Source organism: Bufo gargarizans, chromosome 4, assembly GCF_014858855.1.
Source record: "Bufo gargarizans isolate SCDJY-AF-19 chromosome 4, ASM1485885v1, whole genome shotgun sequence".
Lineage (NCBI taxonomy): Eukaryota > Metazoa > Chordata > Amphibia > Anura > Bufonidae > Bufo > Bufo gargarizans.
Window position 1 is genome coordinate 512,890,801 of NC_058083.1, and position 27,133 is coordinate 512,917,933.

Genomic DNA, 27,133 nt, shown 5'->3' on the forward strand with positions numbered 1-27,133 from the left:
AAGACACCCCAAGGTATTCCGTGAGGGGCACGGCGAGTTCCTAGAATTTTTTATTTTTTGTCGCAAGTTAGTGGAATATGAGACTTTGTAAGGAAAAAAGGAAAAAAAAGAAAAATCATCATTTTCCGCTAACTTGTGACAAAAAATAAAAAATTCTAGGAACTCGCCGTGCCCCTCACGGAATACCTTGGGGTGTCTTCTTTCCAAAATAGGGCCACTTGTGGCGTAGTTATACTGCCCTGGCAATTTAGGGGCCCAAATGTGTAAGAAGTACCTTGCAATCAAAATGTGTAAAAAATGGCCTGCGAAATCCGAAAGGTGCACTTTGGAATATGGGTCCCTTTGCCCACCTTGGCTGCAAAAAAGTGTCACACATCTGGTATTGCCGTACTCAGGAGAAGTTGGGGAATGTGTTTTCGGGTGTCACTTTACATATACCCATGCTGGGTGAGAAAAATATCTTGGTCAAATGCCAACTTTGTATAAAAAAATGGGAAAAGTTGTCTTTTGCCAAGATATTTCTCTCACCCAGCATGGGTATATGTAAAATGACACCCCAAAACACATTGCCCAACTTCTCCTGAGTACGGCGATACCAGATGTGTGACACTTTTTTGCAGCCTAGATGCGCAAAGGGGCCCAAATTCCTTTTAGAAGGGCATTTTTAGACATTTGGATCCCAGACTTCTTCTCACACTTTCGGGCCCCTAAAAAGCCAGGGCAGTATAAATACCCCACATGTGACCCCACTTTGGAAAGAAGACACCCCAAGGTATTCAATGAGGGGCCTGGCGAGTTCATAGAAATTTTTTTTTTTTGCATAAGTTAGCGGATATTGATTTTTTTGGTTTTTTTCTCACAAAGTCTCACTTTCCGCTAACTTAGGACAAAAATTTCAATCTTTCATGGACTCAATATGCCCCTCACGGAATACCTTGGGGTGTCTTCTTTCCGAAATGGGGTCACATGTGGGGTATTTATACTGCCCTGGCTTTTTAGGGGCCCTAAAGCGTGAGAAGAAGTCTGGAATATAAATGTCTAAAAATGTTTACGCATTTGGATTCCGTGAGGGGTATGGTGAGTTCATGTGAGATTTTATTTTTTGACACAAGTTAGTGGAATATGAGACTTTGTAAGAAAAAACAAACAAAAAAATATATATATTTCCGCTAACTTGGGCCAAAAAAATGTCTGAATGGAGCCTTACAGGGGGGGGGGGGGGGTGATCAATGACAGGGGGGTGATCACCCATATAGACTCCCGGATCACCCCCCTGTCATTGATCATTCAGACATCCGTATGATTTTTACGGATACATGGATACATGGATCGGATTCGCAAAACACATGCGGATGTCTGAATGGAGCCTTACAGGGGGGTTATCAATGACAGGGGGTGATCACCCCCCTGTCACTGATCACCCCCCCTGTAAGGCTCCATTCAGACGTCCGTATGATTTTTACGGATACATGGATACATGGATCGGATCCGCAAAACACATGCGGACGTCTGAATGGAGCCTTACAGGGGGGTGATCAATGACAGGGGGTGATCAGGGAGTGCATATGGGTGATCACCCGCCTGTCATTGATCACCCCCCTGTAAGGCTCCATTCAGACGTCCGCATGTGTTTTGCGGATCCAATCCATGTATCCGTAAAAATCATACGGACATCTGAATGGAGCCTTACAGGGGGGTGATCAATGACAGGGGGTGATCAGGGAGTGTATATGGGTGATCACCCGCCTGTCATTGATCACCCCCCTGTAAGGCTCCATTCAGACGTCCGCATGTGTTTTGCGGATCCGATCCATGTATCCGTGGATCCGTAAAAATCATACGGACGTCTGAACGGAGCCTTACAGGGGGGTGATCAATGACAGGGGGGTGATCAGGGAGTTTATATGGGGTGATCATGGGTTCATAAAGGGTTAATAAGTGACGGGGGGGGGGTGTAGTGTAGTGTTTGGTGCGACTTTACTGACCTACCTGTATCCTCTGGTGGTCGATCCTAACAAAAGGGACCGGGTAGCAGGTATATTAGACGCTGTTATCAAAACAGCGTCTAATATACCTGTTAGGGGTTAAAAAAATCAGATCTCCAGCCTGCCAGCGAGCGATCGCCGCTGGCAGGCTGGAGATCCACTCGCTTACCTTCCGTTCCTGTGAGCGCGCGCGCCTGTGTGCGCGCGTTCACAGGAAATCCCGGCCCTCGCGAGATGACGCGTATATGCGTCGTCGTGCGCAGGGCTGCCGCCTCCGGACCGCACATCTGCGTTAGGCGGTCCGGAGGCGGTTAATCATATACATAAATATGATAATTTGGGGCAGGGTAATGATCCCCAGTCCTCCACACCATAGAGCAAAGTGTGCAGATAGGGAGGCGTTGCCAGTCCCTGCCTGCCCTACCTTCTACCTCATATATCATATCAGAGACAACTTAAGTTTGCCAAAAGAGAGAGTGTGACGATCATGCAGCACCATGGCAGAATGTGCAACGCACTTCACCCCTGACTACACTAAAGTGTACCCTTGTCTAACAGCAGTGATTTTTCAATTTCCCATTATGGGTTAAATGACTGTAAGAGACATGTTGAGGTGAGTAACTTTAATATGTGTGACACTTTACAGTTAACCCCTTAATTACCAAGGACTCTTTTTCCTTTTTTGCACCCATGTTATAATCTATTTTAGGCCTGAAAATTAGTTCAAACCCCAAAACATTGTATATTTTCTGAAAGCCAAGACCCTTTAGAATAAAATAGTGGCAGTTGCAAATTTGTATGTTGCGCGATATTAGCGCAACGTATTATCAAACCCAAAACGTTTGTGAAAAATGCACTTAAGTTAAATGTAGTGCCCAACACACAATAAAATACCAATTGTTTTTACAAGATATAAAAGATAAGGTTATAATGAGTAAATAGATACCCAACATGCACAGGTTAAAAATGGTGTGCCGTCCGTGAAACTACGACAAAATTCAATACCCCCAAAAAGTCCATTACATAACACAATATAAAAGGGTACACCTTATGCTTTTATTTCTTTTAGGGACTTCTAGCATATTAGGAAGGCTAAGCACAGGGAAGGCTGCGCAAGTATTTCACAGTTCTTTTCAGCAGAAACCCAAAGTCTGACAGAGAAGGTCACTAGAGCTGAGGTATACTTTACATCTTTCGTTGTTGAGCATAACCTGCCATTCCAGGTGTGTAAGCACACAGGCAAGCTATTCAGGAAAATGTTTCCTGATTCAGAAATAGCAAAAAACTATGCCTGTTCATCAACAAAGACAGCAGCTATCGTGAACATGGCAGCTGGAAACTGAATGTTCAGAGGAACTGTACAAGTTCATTAGGATAGAAAAAAGACCATATAGTATTATGGTTGACGAAAGCAATGATATAATGTGTGAGAAGGAATGTGCCATTTTAGTCAGGTACTACAATGAAACACAGGATAAGGTAACAGTTGGATTTGTAGACATGCCAGTGTGCAATGATGCCACAGCTGCAAATATATTCAACTCCATTGCATCATCCATGCATGACAAAGGCCTTGAATGGTCGAATTGTGTAGGATTTAGCAGTGATAACTGCAATGTTATGATTGGCAAAACAACTCTGTATTGTCAAGAGTGAAAGCACAGGCCCCTCATATTTACAGTGTTGGCTGTCCAAGTCACCTGGTCAACATTTGTGCCAAAACTGTGGCTAAGGAGCTTTCAATGTCACCTGAAGAACTGCTCATTGACATCTATTACTACTTTGAGAAAAGTTCTAAGAGAAGAGAAGACCTAAAACAGTTTCAAGAGTTCTGCAACTGTTGCTCAGCAGAGAGTACAAAAGCACTGTCCTAGCACGCTGGCTTTCTTTAGGAAAAGGTTTAGGACCATCTGCTCCACCAATGGCCAGCTTTTCTATCATATTTTGAATCAAAAAGTGAGAATCTGAAGTCATCTAATATTCTGAAAAGGCTGAAAGATCCCCAAATGAAACTATAGGCATGCTTTTTACATAATGTCACACAGTGCTTTGACAAATTCAATTTGATATTTCAAAATAAGGCACCTATCCTCTTCAAGTTGAATCAGAGCGTACAAGAGCTCCTGCATGACATGGCAAGCAGATTTATTAAGTCGAAGGTATTGAGAGAAAACAACATTCGGGAAATAGATGTAAGCAACACTGAAATTTACCTTCCAGATGAAGAACTATTTGTTGGGTACCTGGCCAGGATGCAGTTGCTAAGTGAGGAAGGACAAGAGATGCCCCCTTACAAGACAAAGCAGTTCTTTAAAGATGTCAGAGCATTCTATGTCAGGAGCATTAAAAAAATCTTGGAGAAGTTCCTAATGGGAGACCAAGTCTTGAAGAATCTGTGTAGTGGTTAATATTGGAAAACCAAGATGAGGTGAAACCAGAGCGAATTTTGATTTTGGCAGAGAGATTTACAAATAGTGATCAAGGCAGATGCCAGAGAACAGCTCCACTTGGAAGTCCTGGATTATAGTCTCAACAAATCTTGAGGGACTTGTGTCAAACTACAAAAGTTTACCAGTAGATAATTTCTGGGGGAAGCTGTTCAAAGTAAAATCTGTGAGTACAGGGCAGTTGAGGTTTAAAGAGCTCCGCCAGCTGGTGAAGTTGCTTTTGGTGCTGCCAAATTCTAATTGTGATGTGGAAAGGGCATTCAGCATTGTGCGTCACCTTAAGACGGAATTCAGAAGTCAGCTGTCTCACAAAACTCTTGTGAATCTGATGTCTTGCAAAATTAACAAATTTATTGACACAGACTGCTACGAGGTTGAGACTTCCAGCAAAATGCTGAAATCTGCCAAACAAGCTACTACACAGTACAATGAAAGTTTGCAAGAAAATTAGAAAAGCTATTTCTTCCCGTGTCGTAACTGGATTTTGTAGATTGTTATAACACATGGCCAGACATGGAGCGGTGTAATCTACACCTTGAGATGTTACTGTTCTTGTTTCTATTTGGTCATACATTATATCATGTTTCACTATGTTCCCATATATGTTTTGTTCATGTTATACTTGCCTTTAGCTGTTACAGCTGCTGCATCAGCACAGTAACTTTGTTATATGTTATGTTCTGCATATGTTTGGAAAATGTAATAAAAAGTTTGTGAAAGAAAAAAAAAAGAAGACCTCCCTGAAATGAGTTTTTGCAGGTTGGGATGTCTGTCTTTACTACCGGTGACGTACTAGCAGTGAGCCCGGTGATGTCACTGTCACAAATGGGCGATCTTCAGCGCTGCCCTAGGCTGTTTTAGAGCCTAGGGCAGTACTGTAGACTCCCCATTTGTGCCAATGACATCACCGGGCTCACTGCTAGTCGGAAGTCTCTACCTAGCATACTCAAGGGAAGCCCTTTAAGACCTGTGTGTAAAATGTCAGAAAATATCCCTTATGGTTTTTTGATTTTTGTTGTACTTGTGAAGTAGCATTGATGTGATGTGTGGCAACACCCTAAGGGTAAATGCACACTATCAGGTTTGCGTGAGGATTATCTTTGCCGATTTGCATAAGGAAACTCAGCACCCTAGGTCATGTACATTGTATCCTATGAGAATTTGAAATTCTCATGCACACGATGAGGATTTTTTCCGTGTGGATATTGACCTACGATGCAGCTTTTAAAATCCACATAATTTCAATTTATTTTATTTTTGCTGAACGGATTTTCTCCATTCACTTCAACGGGGAAAGTAAAATCTGCATCAAATCTGCCCATAAATCCGCACCGATTGATGCGGATTGACCGCATGTATTTCCCTGGGAACATCAGCGGATTTTAGTGCGGATTGTCCGCAAATAAATTCTGAATCTGTGCATTTACCCTTAAGCTTTGTGTACACATAGTATTTAAATTGCTTTTAAAGTTCTCATTTTTTTTATGATCTATTCTCCGTATAGATCATATGTTTGAGAAGGCAGCGGTGCTCCAGGAGCCCTGCAGCCTCCTCTCTGTTTCCCTCAGGCCCATTGACGTCCCAACTAGTATCGCTGGCCTGGGCGGCTAAGCTCAATTTTAGTGAACTTGGCGTAGCCGCACCCAGGCCACTGTTACTAGTTATGGGCGTACAATAAACAGTAAGAAGGCCGCGGCGCTCCTGGAGCATTTTGTTGCTTCGATGCTCCCCTTTGTCATGCTAGCCTTTGTGCGTTTGAGCTGGTGATGCACTGAGCTTCACATCACTATGTTAGGCTACTTTCACACTTGCGGCAGTGTGATCCGACGGGCAGTTCCGTCGTCGGAACTGCCCGCCGGATCCGCCGATTTGGATGTGACTGAAAGCATTTGTGAGACGGATCTGGATGCGGATCAGTCTCACAAATGCATTGCAAGAACGGATCTGTCTCTCCACTTGTCATGTGGACAGACGGATCCGTCTTGTATTTTATTTCACATTTTTACCGGTCTGCGCATGCGCAGGCCGGAAGGACGGATCCGGCATTAATACATTCCTATGGGGGAAAAAAAGCCGGATCCGGCATTCAGGCAAGTCTTCAGTTTTTTTCGCCAGAGATAAAACAGTAGCATGCTGCGGTTTTATCTTTTGCCTGATCAGTCAAAACGACTGAACTGAAGACATCCTGATGCATCCTGAACGGATTACTCTCCATTCAGAATACATGGGATAATCCTGATCAGTTATTTTCCGCTATAGATCCCCTGTGACGGAACTCTATGCCGGAAAAGAAAAACGCTAATGTGAAAGTACCCTTAGGCTACATTCACACGTCAGTATTTTTCTATATCCCGAATTTCGGTCCGTTTTTTGCGGATCCGTTGTTCCTGAAAATGTTTCCGTATGTCATCCGTTTTTTGCGGATCCGCAAAAAACGGAAACATGTATAAATTTCAATAAGCAAATAAAGTTGTTTGGATTTCTTTGAAAAAAAATAAAAATAAAAAGTTTCTGTTTGCAGGATTTCATTTCCAAGAACGGAATCCGCATAAAAACGGATGACATACATAATGACATACGAATGTCTTCCGTTTTTTGCGGATCTATTGACTTTGTATTGTACCAGGATCCGATTTTTGCGGAAAAGAATAGGACATATTTTATATTTTTTCGGACATGCGGAATGGAACAACGGAAACGGACAGCACACATTTTGCTGTCCGATTTTTTTCAGGACCCATTGAAAATAAATGGGTCCAGATCTGTTCCGCAAAAAACGGAACAGATCAGGAAAGAAAAAACGGACGTGTGAATGGACCCTTAGTTGGAGACTTCCTTCCTCCAAAACAGCCTAGTGCAGTGCTATAGACTACCTATTTGTGCTGGTGATGTCACCAGGTTCACTGCTAGGTGGAAGTCTCTGCCTAGCATAGTGATCGAAACAAACACAGGCTTGCAAATTCTCCAATGCTCCTAAAATAATTAAAAAAAGCTTATATCTGGGTTCAGCCCTGAACCTAGAGAACCCATTTAACACACAGCAAGAAACCATAACAAAGCACAGGTGTCATACAACATCATTCCACAGAAAGCAAGAATGTTTTATTGCATTTAATAATGCATTGTAAACTATTATATAAAAAAATGACACAAAAAATGTTTTATTTTATTTTTGCCTGATGCAATAAACACCACCATTGTTGTATTAATGTACAAATGACATGCATTTTGTTACAGTGCCTTGCAAAAGTATTCACCCCCTTAACTTTTATTTTGGTGCCTCACAACCTGGAATTAACATGGATTGTTTGAGGATTTGCATCATTCAATTTACAGAACATGCCCACAACTTTGAAGTTCTGAAAGTGAATGTGCATAACTATTCACCCCCTAAAGTCAATACTTTGTAGAGCCATCTTTTGCTGCAATCACAGCTCCAAGTCCCTTTGGATAAGTCTCTATGAGCAGTCGCCACATCTACCACTGGGATTTTTGCCCATTCCTCCTTGCAAAACTGCTCCAGCTCCTTCAGGTTGGATGGTTTGTGCTTGTGAACAGCAATCTTTAAGACTGACCACAGATTTTCTATTGGATTGAGATCTGGGCTGTGACTCGGCCATTCAAACACATTTACATGTTTCCCCTTAAACCACCCAAGTGTTGCTTTAGCCGTGTGTTTGGGGTCATTGTCCTGCTGGAAGGTGAACCTCCGTCCTAGCCTCAAATCTCGCACAGAGTGGTACAGGTTTTGCTCATGAATCTCCCTGTATTTAGAACCATCCATCTTTCCCTCAACTCTGACCAGTTTCCCAGTCCCATCCCCACAGCATGATGCTGCAACCACCATGTTTCACAGTGGGGATGGTGTTCTTTGGGTGATGTGATGTGTTGGGTTTGCGCCAGACATAGGGTTTTCTTTGTTGGGCGAAAAGTAAAATTTTACTCTCCTCAGACCAGAGCACCTTCCTCCATACATTTTCTCTCCCACAGGCCTTTTTTGCAAATTCACAACTTGCTTTTTTGTTTTTTGCTGAAAGTAATGGCTTTCTTCTGGCCACTCTGCCATAAAGCCCAACTCTATGGAGTGTACGGCTTATTGTCGTCCTATGTACAGATCCTCCAGTCTCTGCTGTGGAACTCTGCAGCTCCTCCAGGGTTACCTTAGGTCTCTGTGCTGCCTCTCGGATTAATGCCCTCCTTGCCCGGTCCGTCAGTTTTGGTAGGTGGCCGTCTCTTAGCAGGTTTGCTGTTGTGCCATGTTCTTGCCACGGCCATGGTTATGGTCGTGACTCTGGAACCGCATGCGGTTGTCAGCGGTCTTTGGTTTGGTTGTCAATCACAGGTGAGGGCTGTGGTATTTGCCTCACCTGTGGTTGCCGCTGGCAACAGTATGTATGTGGCAGCATAGCAGGCTGAGCTGTGTCATGGCAGCTTGCTATGTTGTGCATGCGGTTGCGTGTGATGTGTGTATGTGTGCACTTGGTTTGTTATTGTGTGCACTTCCCCTTTAAGTGGTGTTTTCCCTTCCTTGGTGGTGGAAGGGTTAACTCCCTTTCTGTGTGTGTGAGACACTGGGTGTGTCTGTGTGGGTGTGGCCACTTAGGCCTATAAAGCCTCTGTGTTTGGCATGTCTGAGTGGGTTGCTTCAGCCATGCTTAGCTGGAGCAGCCTCCTGTGAACTCCATCTGCCAGTGGGGGCCACCCTTGTGGTCATAAACAAACTGTGACTCTTTAGTTTATGTCTTGATGTCCATTTGATGTTTTCCTTCATTATGTTATGCACCTATGGATCTGGGTTCCTGTGTGTTTGTGTGTGTGCTGTGTCCATTTGTGTTTGGGTGTGGACACTTGCTGTCTTGCACGGGATCCAGTCTGAGTGTCTGTGGCAGGTAGGTGTGGAAGTGCTTTTCAGCCTCCTGCCATATCCATAGGCTGTTTATGTTCCTTTCCCTGCAGCTTGGCCAGTGAGACTCCTGTTCATTCGTGTCCAGAAAGAACAGGTCGTCTTACCCTGCTCCTTGTTCCAGGGCAATCCTGAGGGCTAGTAGGGACCCCTAGGCATACGGTGTATGAGTCCTCCCACCTTCAGGGTTGACTCATATGGATAGGAGTCAGGGTCAGTTTAGGGACGCGGTAGGAGGTGACCTGCCCCCTAATACTGTCGTCCTGGTCAAGCAGCGCGTAACATCTTCTGGCATCGCACGGCTGAGGGTTTTCCCCATCCTCAGCCGTAACAGTTCTTTTCATTTGGTTATGATAGATTTGATGGTGCTCCTGGGGATCATTAAAGATTTAGATATTTTTTATAACCTAACCCTAACTTCTACTTTTCAAAAACATTGTCCCTTATTTGTTTGGAGAGTTCCTTGGTCTTCATGGCAGTGTTTGGTTAGTGATGCCTCTTGCTTAGGTGTTGCAGCCTCTGGGGCCTTCCAAAAAAGGTGTGCATATGTAATGACAGACCATGTGACACTTAGATTGCACACAGGTGGACATCATTCACTAATTATGTGACTTCCGAAGGTAATTGGTTGGACCAGAGCTTTTTATGGGCTTCCTAACAAAGGGGGTGAATACATACGCACAGGCCAATTTTCAGCTTTCTATATCTAAACAATAGTTTTATTTATATATTTTTCTCATTTTACTTCACCAACTTAGACTATTGTGTTCTGATCCTTCACATAAAATTCAGATTAACAAAACATTGAACTTAACATTGTAACAAAAAACGAAAAAAAAAAAAACAAGGGGTGTTATTACTTTTGCAAGGCACTGTAAATCACAGTCCTATAGTTGCTTAATTATTGTTTTTATTGTAATATTTTTAAACAGACTTTGAAACCATGGATAGAAAATGATGTGTTATCGAAATACGACAAATTAAAAAAGGAACTGAAAGAAGGTATGTATTGCTTTTGTTATGTAGGGAGACCTCGAACAAGGTAAAATAACTAGCAAACTGTGAACGTTGTCTTGAAGAGTTGTACAAACTGACAGTTCATTTACACGTACAGATGATTCTGCTGATTATTTAGAAGAAACTAAACGTTAATCTGATAACTGCATGATCATCAGTGGAGATGAAGGCAGTATTTACATTCATGGATCGTTTATTTTATTTTATGGGGATGTCACAGTGCGGTTCACTGTGCCACTTGTGCCCGTGTAAGCTAGCTGCCTTCTCTCTCGTGTACTGGCTGCAGACTGATTCCTGTGTGTGCTTTTTGCTTGGGGCCGTGGTCCTCTGTTTGTGCACTGTTACCTGTTTTTGTGTCCTTAAGCCTTGCTAGGTTTGCCCAGAGGGGTTTTTGCCATCAGTGGTTTCGCTAATTAAAGTATCGATGTTTCCTTGCTTTCATGTCTGTCTGCTCTGTTTTACCATGTCTTGCCTGTATCCTTGTTCATGTCAGCCTGGCAGTGCTTAACTGCTTCTGATCCTGTCCTGTTTATGTTTTACCTTTAGTAAGAGGTTGTAGCATGTTCTTTGCCTTCTTGTCTTGAAGCCTGGTCATGTTCGTTCTTCAGAGGGAGGACATTTTAGTCCATGTGTGCAGCTCTAACTAGGACCGCTATGTAACAGTGTCTTCATAGCGCATAGTTATCAGTCAGTTCTGTGTCTTGTTGTGCAGCTATGTCTGTTCGCCCATGGACTAACTCTGAATAGAGAACAGGCATTTTCTTGTCTGGTTCTGTGTATTGTCTGGTTCCTGTTCTGTCTTTTATGAACTGTGTCCTGTGTTCTGGTTGGGTTCCTGTTCTTGTGCCTGGGTTTCAGTCTAGTCTTGTGTTTGTCTGGACCACTGGTGTGTGAACCAGCATCTGTCTCTGCAGGTGAGTGTCCAAGTGCACCGGGACCATCCTGGACGTGCGACCTGGTGAGCCCTCGGCTAAGTTCATCCCCACCACCAGGGGGCTCTGTGAAGAACGGGGCTCTCTTAGTGTCCACCCTCTGGGTTTGGCCCAAAGCCAAACCAATGCACTTGGACCAGTCGTGCTTTTGCCACAGTACCCATTGCCTGCTTGTCCAGTGGTTACTGTCATGATCGTTTATAACATGTGTAATAAAGTATTCAGTAGGTTGCCTGGTCTGTTATCTGTCTCGTCATGTTTTTGAGAGGCTCTTGGGGTCTGCCTGTCCTTTGGAACGAGACAGGAATTGGTTGTCCATATAGAAATTCATTATTCCTGCAAAGCTGAGCGTTGTTTAAACAGGACGATCTTCTACATAGGAACTATGATTTTTGTTGTTGGACAGAATGACAGACACCTGTTGAACGATCATTTGCTCATTCACCATGTGATTGTCAGCCCATTTTTACACAGGTCAATTATTTGCAACAAGCGTTTCTATAAATATTTTTCTTCAATAATCTGAAATATATAATTCTCAATTTCAGAGCTTCTCCTACTCTGTAACATGTTGTCTCTATTTCATACACCATGTTTAATGTGAAAAAATTCAGTATAATGTCTTTTTTGAAGAAGCACCTACCAAAAAACTAGTTGTTACACCACTTTACACACATTAAAGTGATTTTCTGGGATTATAATTTTGATCAGTGTGGGTTTGACTACTGGCACCTCAGCTGTTTGAGGAGACTTCAGCACTCCTGTAAGGCTACTTTTCACATTAGTGTTAGCAGTGTCCGGCAGGCTGTTACGGCAGGGGCATGGGAGTAGGAAGCAGGGGGGAAGCGCCCATTGTGGAAGCACTCATCTCCATAGTGATCTGTTTGTATCGCCAGGGGAGCAGGGGAGAGATGTGTCCCTCTCCTGTTCCTCTGATAGGCTGCGCGATGACGTCATCGCGCCGCCTGAGCCGTACAGCATGGGACACAGGCCGGAAGAGGCCTGCATCACATCGCTGCCAAAGAGGTAAGCATAAGTGTTAATTTAAAAAAATATATATACAATATTTTTACTGGAACATGATGGGGGGGGGGGGCGGGCCCTGTTATTGCACATAATGGGGGGGGGGCTGTTATTACTGGCACATAATGGGGGGGGCTGTTATTACTGGCACATAATGGGGGGGGGCCCTGTTATTACTGGCACATGATGGGGGGGGCTGTTATTACTGGCACATGATTGGGGGGGCTGTTATTACTGGCTGATGAGAGGCACTGGGGGGCTGCAGGAGAGGCACTGGGGGCTGCTATGAGGCATGGGGCTCTTATCTGAGGTCTGATTGGGGGTCATTCATATTGGGGCTGTTAGCTGAGGTCTGATTAACATTGGGGGTCTGATTGGTGGTCTGACCTGAGGTTTAATGAAAAATATTTTTTTCTTATTGTGCCCAGAGCACTGATCCGGAGCAGCTTGGAGAAAAAGGTCTCAGTCTCCCACACTCCTTCTGCCCGGCCAAGCCTATCAGCACCCCTGAGGCCAAGCCTGTCAGCACCCCTGAGTCTTCAGAACTGTAAGTAAATTATATATAAGGGGAGATTATTGTTTCGGCGGGCGGAAGGGGGGGGTGCCAGAGAAAGTACCCGCCCCGGGTGCCAAATACCCTAGGCATGCCACTGCCCCCAGGTTAGGAATCTAAATCTTTTGTTATCATTCTTCTTCAAATGTTGTCTTTTCTGGAACCTCAGCTTTATGCTTAAAAGTCAGTTTGAGTGAAGAAAGTCAGAATGGATATCTGCAAGTTTTTTACAAAGCCTAGTAAAGCAAATACATCCTCATCAAGCTCAGAAGCATGTCAACAAAAAGAGATCATCACCAGTCAGGCATCATTTTGTTAAGCCAGAAAAGGAATATGCTGAGACAGTGTCGTTAGAAGCAGTTGGCCTCATACACCTAATCTGCCAGTGTAGGACTGTAGATGAAATACAGGGGCAGCTTTTCCTGTGCTGCACATAAGTCTGAATCCCCCTTAAGGCACTTTTAGTGTCCATTTAACAATTGACATCAACTTAAATATCTTATTCTTTTTCTTGTGCTCCTATTGCTATGTATGTTGCGGATAAAACCCACCAGCATATCAAATGATCATCAAACACCTATGTCACACTGGACCTGTACAGCTTGAGCAATATTGAGCTGTTTTTTCTAAGTTCATTCGCAGGTCTCATCTGCACAGTGTCCTAGCTGCTCTGTCCCAGGTCTAGATGCAGCACTTATTTGTACAGCTCTCCAGCCACTCACCCGTGTTGTGAGTGCCGCTCCCTCTAAGTCCAGGCGCAGCTTCCATCAGCGCAGCCTCTCTGCTGCCGACTCTGGGGGTCCATTCGCACGTCCGTAATTTGGGTCCACGATCGTTCCGCAATTTGCGGACCCATTCGCTTTTTATTAGGGCTGGAACGGATGCGAATCCACATTTCCTGGATCCGCATCCGCTTTTTCAGGATCCGCATCCGTTTTTCGGGATCCGTTTTTTCCGGATCCGCAGTTTCATTCCTGAAAAAGATTGAGCATGTCCTATTCTTGTCCGCAATTGCGGACCAGAGGAGGCATTTTCTATTATAGCATCTGTGATGTGCAGTCCGCAAGTTGCGGATCACACATTGCGGGTGTCAGTGCTTTGCGGATCCGCAGTTTGCGGATCCGTGGGACACTTGCGGATGTGTGAGTGGACCCTAAGTGTGAGCGTAGCTCCTATCGGCGCAGGCTCCCGACATCAGTTTAAGTCCGTGCGCACCTGAATGTAGCGCAGCACATGCGCACTGGAATCACTCTGGGCCGTTTGGCCTAAGTGTCTGCGCAACTCCGTTTGCGCAGCGCGGACTTGATGACGTATGTAGGAGGCGACAGGCATCAAGGTTTGACCCCCCCTGTGGGTGTGTGCTAACTAAGGCAATAGGTCAAATCAGTTAGTTGCTGCCAATCTTACTGGACGAAGGTCCTGTCAATCATTAAACAGTGCATTTAACCCTCCAAACTTGTGGCGACACCCATTGCTGCCCATTTCCCCTGATGAAGCCAGAATACTGGTGAAACATGTCGGGGGGCAGTTGTAGTTTGTAGTTTTTAGATTCAGTCTTCCACTCCATTGTGATCCAACTGTGTTCAGTCCGGCTGGACTACATCTCAGTAGAGATAACAATCAAGCTATTCAGTTCTATCTGTGGTCTGGCATCAAGCTGACCTCATGTGCATAAGGGGGTCATTAGTATCCCTCTGACAGTGGGTTGATGTCGCCTGTTCCCCACTGCTTTACACTGCCATACTGACAACAATATTCAGTTGGCAACAGCCCTGCACTAAGTAACACGGCATTGCCCTGCATTACAAGTAATAGGGTGGGAGGTAGTGCACCCCTCCACGCCCCGTCATTGCCGTTCAACATCTCAATTCTCTAGTGGGGTGCTGACTGTATTTTTAATATAGTATTTTTTTTGTTTGTAAAATAGTTAATAAAGGTAAATAAAATGAGCACCCATTTAGTAATTCAGATTTTAATATATATAATAATAAAAGTGAAGTATTAAATTTCACCTGGGTCAAGATAGGTCATATTGCCTTCCTAGGCATTTGTAAAATGATTTGTTAATAAACCTTACCCAGGTTAGGTCCTAACCATATTTATTCTGGCCTCATGAGTGACTCACGTAGTGATGGTGAGGAAGACCATGCTTGTGGTCCTGCAATCAAAACTGTAGAAGATGTTCATAGTAAATCTAAAACATACATTTCTCTTCCAGCTGATGATGAGAAAACATTACGAACGGCAGTGGTACCAAATCAACCAGACTACAAAACAATTCCGGCTCAGACCTTTGTAACGCAAAAGGCAAAGAAGCATGTTCTACATTTTCAAGAGTGCTGGTTCCAAAGCTTTCCATGGCTGCACTATAGTTTTACTCTTGAAGGGGTACTATGTTTCTACTGTGCAAAAGCAGCCGTCCTGAATCTGACTCAACTCGAAAAGAACACTGAGCCAGCATTTGTGTGTCTAGGCTTTAAAAATAGGAAAAAAACTATTGAAAAGTTTAAAAAACATCAGAGTTGTTCTGCTCATACATATTCTATAAAGCAACTATTGCATCATAAAGATTCGCAACCCATTAATGCTCAGCTTTCACTACAAATTCAACAGCAACAGAATGATGCATGGCTGTGTCTCATCAAGATACTACAAACAATAGCCCTGTTGGCAAAACAAGGTCTCCCTCTTCGTGGCCATGAAGACAATGATGGCAATTTTAAACAGTTTCTGCTTGCACGAGCAGATGATGTGTCTTATCTAAAATATTGGATATCACACAAACCAGAATACATGACTCCCGAAATTCAAAATGAGATTTTGAAGTTATTGTCTCACATCGTATTACGCCTTATTCGGAAACAGATTGGGAATAATGTCTTGATGGCACACAAGATATATCTGGTCAAGAACAAGAAAGTTTCTGTATCCGCTATGTTGATGAAGACTTGTACCCACATGAGGACTTCATAGGCTTATATCAAGTTGATGAAACAAGTGGATCTGCAATCGCACAGATTGTCAAGGATGCTTTATGCCGTAATGGGCTTTGCATGTCAATGTTGCGTGGGCAAACATATGATGGAGCTTCAAATATGGCTGGTAAATATCATGGTGCCCAGGCAATAATCAAGCAGGAACATCCACTTGCCATTTATGTCCATTGCGGTGCACAGTGCACAAATTTAGTTATGCAGGCCGCAGCACATCAATGTCCAATAATGGAAGATGCACTTATGTGTGTGCAAGATCTTGGCAAACTCTTTGGGAAATCTATGAAATGCAGAACCACACTTTCAGAAATTGTGCATCATGAAGCTGAAGGGCCTCTTAAAGTCTTGCATATTAAACCATTGTGCCCAACACGCTGGACTGTTAGAGTGAAGCCTGTGAAAAAAATTCTGGATAATTACCAGCTGATTTTGGAAACACTTGAAGAAATTGCAAATACCAGAAGTAGTGGAGATATAAATCCACGTGCACGTGGCCTACTACAACAATTTAGGCAAGGGAAAAACTCTACTAGGTCTTCAAATCTCTCTTAGCATCATGGAGATCTTAGAATGCCTGAATGTAGCCTTGCAAGGCAGAGAACAAACCATATCAGGACTTTTAGCAAGTGTACAACGGACCCATGATGCTATACAAAAGTTACGATGTGACACGTCCTTTCAAAGAGTTATTTAGTGGAAAAATACCAGCTAAAAGAGGTTACTGTACCAAGGCAACCTCATATTCCTAAACGTCTTCAACATGGGCCAACTGAACAATTTCATGCAAAGACTGAAGGAATACTATTGTCCTCAGTATTTCCAAATAATGGATATTATATCGACGCAGTTAATGCAGCGCTTTGACCAAGAGGGCTTACTTGTATATGAAAAACTGGAACATTATCTGTTGACAGGACAAGCTAGTGAAGTTCTTCCCCAGTATCCAGAGATTTAATATCATCTTCTATCTGCCCAGATAACCACCGTATCAAGTGCTTATAAGTACACTTCAGTCTCTGAGGTTGTAGATATTTTGCGAAAGATGCCTGCCAGAGAAAGATGCTTTTTCTCTCAAGTAGAAAAAATTGTCAGAATCCTATTAACTATTCCTGCTTCTTCCTGTGAAGCTGAGAGAAGTTTTAGTGCACTGCGTAGATTAAAAACCTGGTTGAGGTCCACAATGACCCAGAAACATTTGAACCATGTTGCTATATGCAACATCCATAGAGACATAATGGATAAAGTAGACATCGAAGCCATAGCAAAGGAATTTGCAATGTGTTGTGATCGCCGCAAAAAAGTTTTGGGATTTTAAAAACTTACGTTCTTTAGATTTGGCTTAAAGGAAACTTTATGGAGGGCACTTATTTGTTCCATAAAAAAAAAACACTACTAAACCATTACAAATAAATATATTTATTAATAAAATAAACTCACCCTTTTCCATCACCAAGACAGTCTAATTGATGCAGCACAATCCACCCTCGCTGAGATCATCATGATTAATGATGTCCAGTCATATCTAATGCTTCTCATACAGCACTATAACCATTAAAGCCTACATTAGTTCTTATGGTGCTAGGGCAATGTTCCTGTAAATATAATTTTAATTCCTCCACCTAAGCTTCCTGCTCACTGACACCATATGGGAAAGCCTGCATGCTCACGCCATTCACCTCAGGTTCCACTACTTGCAGGAGCCGGTCTGTCAGTGCAAACAGCACAGTTCCCTGTTCCGCTCAGAGTACCGTGTACTGAGCTGGATAGGGAACAGCCTTGTGTGAATGTGTGCACACTTACCACACATCTCCTGTAGCTTTAGTGTGTGAGCTGGCAGGGGCAGGCACACATTTACAGGAACAGCTAGCTTGCACCTAGTTAGCTGAAGTACGCTGCAGTGGTTGTGGTGCTTGGAGGGTTTCTATTTATATAGTTATAGTAATTAATTGCATCTATTCAAGATCTTTTGTTTTGTTAAAATCAGTCAAAAGTGCATTACTTAAAGTATTATTACCACTAGTTTTAAGTGGAATAACTGAAATATATGTCATTTCTGTGACCTGATAAACAAAGAACTGTTCCTTTTGCATATTTTTTTGTTGTGAGATTTTTCACACACACACACTTAAAATTTAAATACAGTGGGATGCGAAAGTTTGGGCAACCTTGTTAATCATCATGATTTTCCTGTATAAATCGTTGGTTGTTACGATAAAAAATGTCAGTTAAATATATCATATAGGAGACACACACAGTGATATTGGAGAAGTGAAATTAAGTTTATTGAATTTACAGAAAGTGTGCTATAATTGTTTAATCAAAATTAGGCAGGTGCATAAATTTGGGCACCAGAAAAAAGAAATGAAATCAATATTTAGTAGATCCTCCTTTTGCAGAATTTACAGCCTCTAAAGGCTTCCTGTAGGTTCCAATGAGAGTCTGGATTCTGGTTGAAGGTATTTTGGACCATTCCTCTTTACAAAACATCTTTAGTTCATTCAGGTTTGATGGCTTCCGAGCATGGACGGCTCTCTTTAAGTCACACCACAGATTTTCAATTATATTCAGGTCTGGGGACTGAGATGGCCATTCCAGAACATTGTACTTGTTCCTCTGCATAAATGCCTTAGTGGATTTTGAGCAGTGTTTAGGGTCGTTGTCTTGTTTAAAGATCCAGCCCCGGCGCAGCTTCTGCTTTGTCACTGATTCCTGGACATTGGTCTCCAGAATCTGCTGATACTGAGTGGAATCCATGTGTCCCTCAACTTTGACAAGATTCCCAGTCCCTGCACTGGCCCCACAGCCCCACAGCATGATGGAACCACCACCATATTTTACTGTAGGTAGCAGGTGTTTTTCTTGGAACGCTGTGTTCTTTTTCCTCCATGCATAGCGCCCCTTGTTATGGCCAAATAACTCAATTTTAGTTTCATCAGTCCACAGCACCTTATTCCAAAATGAAGCTGGCTTGTCCAAATGTGCTTTAGCCCACCTCAAGCGGCACTTTTTGTGCTGTGCGCGGAGAAAAGGCTTCCTCTGCATCCCTCTCGCATACAGCATCTCCTTGTGTAAAGTGCACCGAATGGTTGAACGATGCACAGTGACTCCATCTGCAGCAAGATGATGTTGTAGGTCTTTGGTGCTGGTCTGTGGGTTGACTCTGACTGTTCTCACCATTCGTCGCTTCTGTCTATCCGAGATTTTTCTTGGTCTGCCACTTCGAGCCTTAACTTGAACCGAGCCTGTGGTCTTCCATTTCCTCAATATGTTCCTAACTGTGGAAACAGAAGCTGAAATCTCTGAGACAGCTTTCTGCATCCTTCCTCTAAACCATGATGGTGAACAATCTTTGTCTTCAGGTCATTTGACAGTTGTTTGGAGACCCCCATGTTGCTACTCTTCACAGAAAATTAAAAGAGGAGGGAAACTTACAATTGACCCCCTTAAATACTCTCTCATAATTGGATTCACCTGTGTATGTAGGTCAGGGGTCACTGAGCTTACCAAGCCAATTTGAGTTCCAATAATTAGTTCTAAAGGTTTTGGAATCAATAAAATGACAACAACAACAGTGACCAAATCTATGCACCTGCCTAATTTTGTTTAAACAATTATAGCACACTTTCTGTAAATCCAATAAACTTCATTTCACTTCTCAAATATCACTGTGTGTGTCTCCTATATGATATATTTAACTGCCATTTTTTATCGTAACAACCAACGATTTATACAGGAAAATCATGACGATTAACAAGGTTGCCCAAACCTCCGCATCCCACTGTATATAAACAACTCGCAGTTTACTGAATAAGAATATACCAAGCGAGCAAAAATGCTGTCCCCCCAGATTTTTGGGGGTTCCTACACCCATGGGCCGGGGAACAGACTGCCAGATCCGTACTAACGCTAGCCCACGTGTGCCACTGGAAGTCCACTCCGTCCCCATTCACTACAATGCTGAGATCCAGCCGCAGCACGGCAAACATGCCAAAAGGATTACGGACAAAAACCATAGCATGTTTGCTGTGCTGCTGCCGGATTTCCGGCTCGCCCCTATTATCATGAATGGGGCCGGAGTGGACTTCGGGCGGCACCCATGGGCTACCGTTAGTACAGATCCAGCAGGCTGTTCCCCTGTTGAAACAGCCTGCCGGACAAACCTAACGCTAATGTGAAAGTAGTCTGAGTGCTGCAGCTTACCCAGCACAGTGCCATACATTGTATAGAGGCTGTGCTTGGTATTGCAGCTCAGTCTCACTTGAATGGTGCTGAGCTAGGCCACATGACTGATAAACGTGATGTCACTGGAGTAGGAAGGGGCCTAAGCGCTCACCAAGTTCTGCAGACTGCTCATATAGCTAATTGTCCAGCGTCATGACAGTCAGACCCCAACTAATCTCATATTGATGACTTATACTGAGGGTAAGTAATCAATATGAAAATCCAAGAAAAACACTTTAATCACAAATTTTCGTTATGACTTTCTGCAACATTTATATTTAAAATCTTAGTTTTATTTCTTTTTTGTTGCATTGTCAGGAATGATTACTGAGAAGGGGTTCGATGCAAAAGTGAAACATCTGCTGAGAGAAGTAAAGGTACTCATTTAACATTCATTGTTAACTTTAATAGAACTGACTAGTTTATTTGTGCAATTATAATTAGAGATCTGAGATGGATGCCCTGTTATCCCTTGAACGTTATTCATCGATTGTGATGAAGCCACCTGATAAGGGGGAGAACATCGCAATCATGGGATGGGAACAATACAGGGCTATGTGCCTCAACATCCTGAATGACAGTAGTTGTTACAAAATGTTGGATATCAATCCTACTGATAAGTTTAGGTGTGTACTGAGGAACATTCTTATGTCAGTGCTGGCGGAGAATTTTATAAATCAAGCGGAATTTGATTTTCTGCTCCCTAAGCACCCGGTAGTTCCCTAAGGGAGTTACTCCCTTGAAAGGGAGACCTATAGTTCCAGGAATTGGTAGTCTCACAGAGGGCATAAGCATATACGTGGATAAGATCTTGCGACCGTTTGTGTTGGCCCTTCCGTCATATGTGAGGGACACAACGGATGTAATCAATAAATTGGATGGTATTCAGATTGATGATCAGACTTTACTCGGTAGCCTGGATGTGGAGGCGCTCTACAGCTCCATACCCCATGTCAAAGTGTGTGGGGCTGTGGGGACCTTCTTACAGGAACGAGGTACATATCTGTGGCGACATGGCGAGTTTGTACTACAACTGCTGCAGTTCATTTTGGAACATAACGTGTTCCTATTTGACCGCCGACTATACCACCAGCTCAGGGGAGTCGCAATGGGGAGCCCTTGTGCACCAACCTTTGCCAACCTCTATCTGGGCTGGTGGGAACGGGAGATTGTCTTTGCGGAGGAAACATATGAATGGACCCAATACATAGGGTTGTGGCTACGTTATATCGATGACGTGCTGATCCTTTGGTCAGGGAGTGAGGGTGACTTTAAGAACTTTGTCACCTACCTCAATAAAAATGACCGGGGTCTGTATTTTACGTCAGAGATTCAGAAAAATCTGATTACATTCCTGGACCTCACAATATTCAGAGATATGGAGGGGAATCTCTGCACACGTCTTTTTTGTAAAACGATGGCCACAAACAGTCTCCTCCAATGGGACAGCTGCCACCCTCAGGCCTTAAAAAAAGGTATACCAAAAGGGCAATAATATCGGGGGTTGGGCAGAAATTGCTCCAGGCTTACTGACTATCAGGTGGCAGCAAGGGACCTACAAGGTCGTTTTGAAAAGAGAGGGTACCCACGTCAGGTCCTGAAAAGTGCATATCAACACTCTTTGGCGGTTAACCGGGATGTACTATTGAAACCACGGGCCAGAGAGGATGAGTCAAATCAAATCCGTATCATTGCCACGTTTGATGAAGCACACAGAAGTGTGCTAGATGTTCTCACTCAGTTCTGGGGTATTTTGAAAACAGACCCAGATGTGGGACATCTGGTGGGGACCACTCCCACGATTACATTCTGCCGTGGTTGAAATCTGAAGGATAGGCTGGTCCACAGTTTTTTGCAAACCCCACAGCCAGGAACGTGGCTCGATCGGCAACCTAGGGGGACCCAAAGGGGGCAAAACTTTACCAGCACAGTGACACAGAGACAAATTACTATTCTATCCTTCATAAATTGCAGGACCAGCGGGGTCATCTATTTAGCCACGTGTACGTGTGGTCTGCAATATGTGGGCAAGACGGTACGGGAGTTCAGGCGGAGGATAGGATGAGCACCTCAATGATATCCGCAATGGTGCGGACACTCCCATCGCACGCCATGTTTCCACTGAACACAATGTGGGGGCTATTAAGTTCCAGGGCATTGAAGTGGTCAATAGGTCTGTAAGAAGTGGGGACCATGATAAGAGACTGTTACAAAGGGAGGCAGAGTGGACTTTCAGGTTGCGCACTGTGCCTCCTGAGGGCCTGAATGAACATATATCTTATGTCTGTTTTCTGTAATTATACAGTGGCCCCCAGAATAATATCTTAGGGGTATATATACAGGGAGTGCAGAATTATTAGGCAAATGAGTATTTTGACCACATCATCCTCTTTATGCATGTTGTCTTACTCCAAGCTGTATAGGCTCGAAAGCCTACTACCAATTAAGCATATTAGGTGATGTGCATCTCTGTAATGAGAAGGGGTGTGGTCTAATGACATCAACACCCTATATCAGGTGTGCAGAATTATTAGGCAACTTCCTTTCCTTTGGCAAAATGGGTCAAAAGAAGGACTTGACAGGCTCAGAAAAGGCAAAAATAGTGAGATATCTTGCAGAGGGATGCAGCACTCTTAAAATTGCAAAGCTTCTGAAGCGTGATCATCGAACAATCAAGCGTTTCATTCAAAATAGTCAACAGGGTCGCAAGAAGCGTGTGGAAAAACCAAGGCGCAAAATAACTGCCCATGAACTGAGAAAAGTCAAGCGTGCAGCTGCCAAGATGCCACTTGCCACCAGTTTGGCCATATTTCAGAGCTGCAACATCACTGGAGTGCCCAAAAGCACAAGGTGTGCAATACTCAGAGACATGGCCAAGGTAAGAAAGGCTGAAAGACGACCACCACTGAACAAGACACACAAGCTGAAACGTCAAGACTGGGCCAAGAAATATCTCAAGACTGATTTTTCAAAGGTTTTATGGACTGATGAAATGAGAGTGAGTCTTGATGGGCCAGATGGCTGGATTGGTAAAGGGCAGAGAGCTCCAGTCCGACTCAGACGCCAGCAAGGTGGAGGTGGAGTACTGGTTTGGGCTGGTATCATCAAAGATGAGCTTGTGGGGCCTTTTCGGGTTGAGGATGGAGTCAAGCTCAACTCCCAGTCCTACTGCCAGTTTCTGGAAGACACCTTCTTCAAGCAGTGGTACAGGAAGAAGTCTGCATCCTTCAAGAAAAACATGATTTTCATGCAGGACAATGCTCCATCACACGCGTCCAAGTACTCCACAACGTGGCTGGCAAGAAAGGGTATAAAAGAAGAAAATCTAATGACATGGCCTCCTTGTTCACCTGATCTGAACCCCATTGAGAACCTGTGGTCCATCATCAAATGTGAGATTTACAAGGAGGGAAAACAGTACACCTCTCTGAACAGTGTCTGGGAGGCTGTGGTTGCTGCTGCACGCAATGTTGATGGTGAACAGATCAAAACACTGACAGAATCCATGGATGGCAGGCTTTTGAGTGTCCTTGCAAAGAAAGGTGGCTATATTGGTCACTGATTTGTTTTTGTTTTGTTTTTGAATGTCAGAAATGTATATTTGTGAATGTTGAGATGTTATATTGGTTTCACTGGTAAAAATAAATAATTGAAATGGGTATATATTTGTTTTTTTGTTAAGTTGCCTAATAATTATGCACAGTAATAGTCACCTGCACACACAGATATCCCCCTAAAATAGCTAAAACTAAAAACAAACTAAAAACTACTTCCAAAAATATTCAGCTTTGATATTAATGAGTTTTTTGGGTTAATTGAGAACATGGTTGTTGTTCAATAATAAAATTAATCCTCAAAAATACAACTTGCCTAATAATTCTGCACTCCCTGTATATATATTTATGTGACTACACCACGGATCCAATACACCTAACTGTCCGTCCTATTGGTCTCTGTCCCAATTGAACTGAGTCATCATCCTCTATATTTTCTATATATGAGCTCATGTGTATGTGTTTCTATTACATCAGCACACATGGGGTTAATGTATCTGATAGGGAACTCAGGTACATGGATGACTGGTTGCCAATATGTAGTACTGCTTCTATCAGCACTATTTCTATTCTGTCCTAATCTGACCTCTTTCATGGGCATTATAATAAAATAATCACTGATTGTTCCCTGCTAAATATATATCTTTTGAGTGTATTGACACTCAGTGCAGGATCGCGGCATGAAGAGGGGTGGGTCTCTTATACACCCACCTCATGTGACTCGCCAGCTGCCGCTGGATCCGCCCAGCCGTGGGAGGGGTTTTCTCCCTATTTAGTGTACATTCACACGACCGTTTTTTTTTTTCCGTTTCCGATCCGCATCCGTTTCCGATTTTAGCGGTATACATGCGGATCTATTCATTTCAATGGTCTAAAATTATGTACGGACAACGTTCAGTATGTTGTCCGATTCCGTTCTACCGTTTTTATGTTCCGTCAAAATATGAAGCTTGTCCTACTATTGACCGCAGATCTCGGTCCGATTCCCCATTCAAGTCAATGGATCCGCAAAAATCGGAGGACAAACGGAAACATTTCCGTATGTGTTCCGATTTTTGCGGATCCGTTTCCGTTTTTTTATTAACATAATTTATTGTAGGCTCTGCCCTCTGGGGTTGTGGCTTAAAAATTCATATCTACCTAGCCATAACGATTTGGGAGCCCCCTAAAATCAAGATGCCTAGGGTAGATGTCTCCAAACTGATTGTGTTAATACAAGAAAGGCCAGAAATCTGGGATTCCAGAAAGGATCTGTACCATGATCGGGTACGAAAGGACCGGGCATGGGAAGAGGTGGCGCAGGAGCTGGTGCCTGAAGATTGGGCCAGATGCAGATCCGATAAGCGTTCTGGAATTAGTAAGTATACATTTTAATATATTAATGTAATATTCTGTGTATAAAATCTATAGTTATTTTCAAGTCCTGTAGCATCCCTGATTGCAATCTCTAGGGCAGTGTTCAGACGTCTGCACTAGAAATTAGCATGGGCCTTGTAAAGTGACATAGCAGACTTTTATTTATTTTTTGCAAAATCCTTTGATGCCTATCACTTTTTATATAATGCATCTCTGCACATTTGCAAACTTTCCTGTGTCACTTTGCTTGGCCTTTGTGCACATGACTGCAAGGATGGAGCACTGACCTTGCAAAAGTAATCAGGGGATGCTATGGGACTAGCTATGGTGCAAAGTGACCTTACAAAGTGACATAGCAGACTTTTTTAAAATTTAAATCCTTTGATGCCTATCACTTTTTATATTGGATACTTTCACACTTGCGGCAGGACTTATCCAACAGGCTGTTCACCATGTCGGATCCGTCCTTCCGCTATTTTGCCAGACCGCCGCTCTGTCCCTATTGACGATAATGGGGACCGGGGTGGAGCTCTGGCACAGCACGGCGGTGGATGGCAAAAGCCGCAGGACTAAAAAGTTGAATATGCTGTACTTTTAGTCCTGTGGCCTTTTGCCGTGCACCGCCATGCTGCGCCAGAGCTCTGCCCGTCCCCATTATAGTCAATAGGGACAGAGCGGCGGTCTGGCAAAATAGCGGAAGGACGGATCCGACATGGTAAACAGCCTGTTGGATCCGTCCTGCCGCAAGTGTGAAAGTAGCCTCATGCATCTCTGCACATTTTCAAAATTTCCACTGTCACGATTTCTTGTGCACACGTCTGCAATGATGGAGCACAGTTTTCTATCCTTTGAAGATGTATGAAATAGAAGATGTCTTTTAAATATTGTAAACAAAGAAAATCATTGAAAATTTTTATTTTTTTCAGTCAAACAAATAAAAACAAAGTGGAATTCCTGTCGGGATCAATTCCGACGGGAATTTAATGCAGCAAAGGGCATAGTGGCGACGGGAAGCCCAAGAAAAAGCCCTAACTCTATACCAAGGACTTACAGTTCCTCCTGCCTGTAATGGACCTGCGACCGTAAGTTTTCAGTTACTGTATGGAAACTGGGGAACATGGCTGTAAGTAGTCCATCGTATCCTAACCTGGCATCCTGCTGAGAGTTTTAGCGCACAGCGTTATTGTTTTCCATGACGCTGTGCGCTTTGTGCAGCTGCTGCAGTACAGTAATACACTCATATAGATCATACAAGTGTATTACTGTACTGCAGGGGGCTCACGAAGCGCACAGCGTCATTGAAAACAATAAAACAACATGCTGTCCTGCTCTCTGTAGGATCCCAGGTTGGAATACCAAGGACCACTCACATCCGTGTTCAAAGGTCATGTGCGTTTTGCATGAAAATTGATGCTGATCTATTGTTACCCTATCTGCATAGATCATTACTATATGATATTCTTCAGTTTTTAAAAACGTCACTAGAGTAGCGTGATGACATATTATTTTATTATATCGGACCTCATAGTAATGACAACATTAGACAATAGTGAAACAGAGAAAAGGCTGCAGCGTCACGGCCTTGTCAAACAGCTGATTAGTGAGGATCGGGGTAGATCTATCAATAGTTGTTTTTTTTATAAAATACTTACAAGTACTTTTGATCTATTTCAGGACAGTGGACAATCTTCAGGTCGATGAAGAGTCCCCATCCACAAACATTGATGAGCCTGGTACACCTGCAGCTTCTTTTCAACCCCATGCTGGACCATCAGAGGCTGAGGAAAGGCCCGAGGAGGAAAGCCAGCAGGAGATTTCTCCGCCTCAGCCAATCCAGGCGCCAAAGTTCTCGAAGGAGGGGAGGAACTTCGAGTCAACAAACTGCGCAGATGGCTACGGAGAGATTTTAATCGATTCACAGGTCTTTGAGTACTTAAATCAAAATAAAACGGAGACCCCGGAGGAAAAAATTCTCAGAGGCCTGACTCCAGCCTTATCAAGAGTACCTCCTGAACAGCATTCTTTGGTGCTATCTTCATTAGCATCTGTTTTGTATCTATTCGAGGGGGATAGTATTCTATTCCCCTTGATGTGATTCAATTTATAGATAAGGAAAAATTGAGGCAAGCCCATATCCGGGCACAAATTA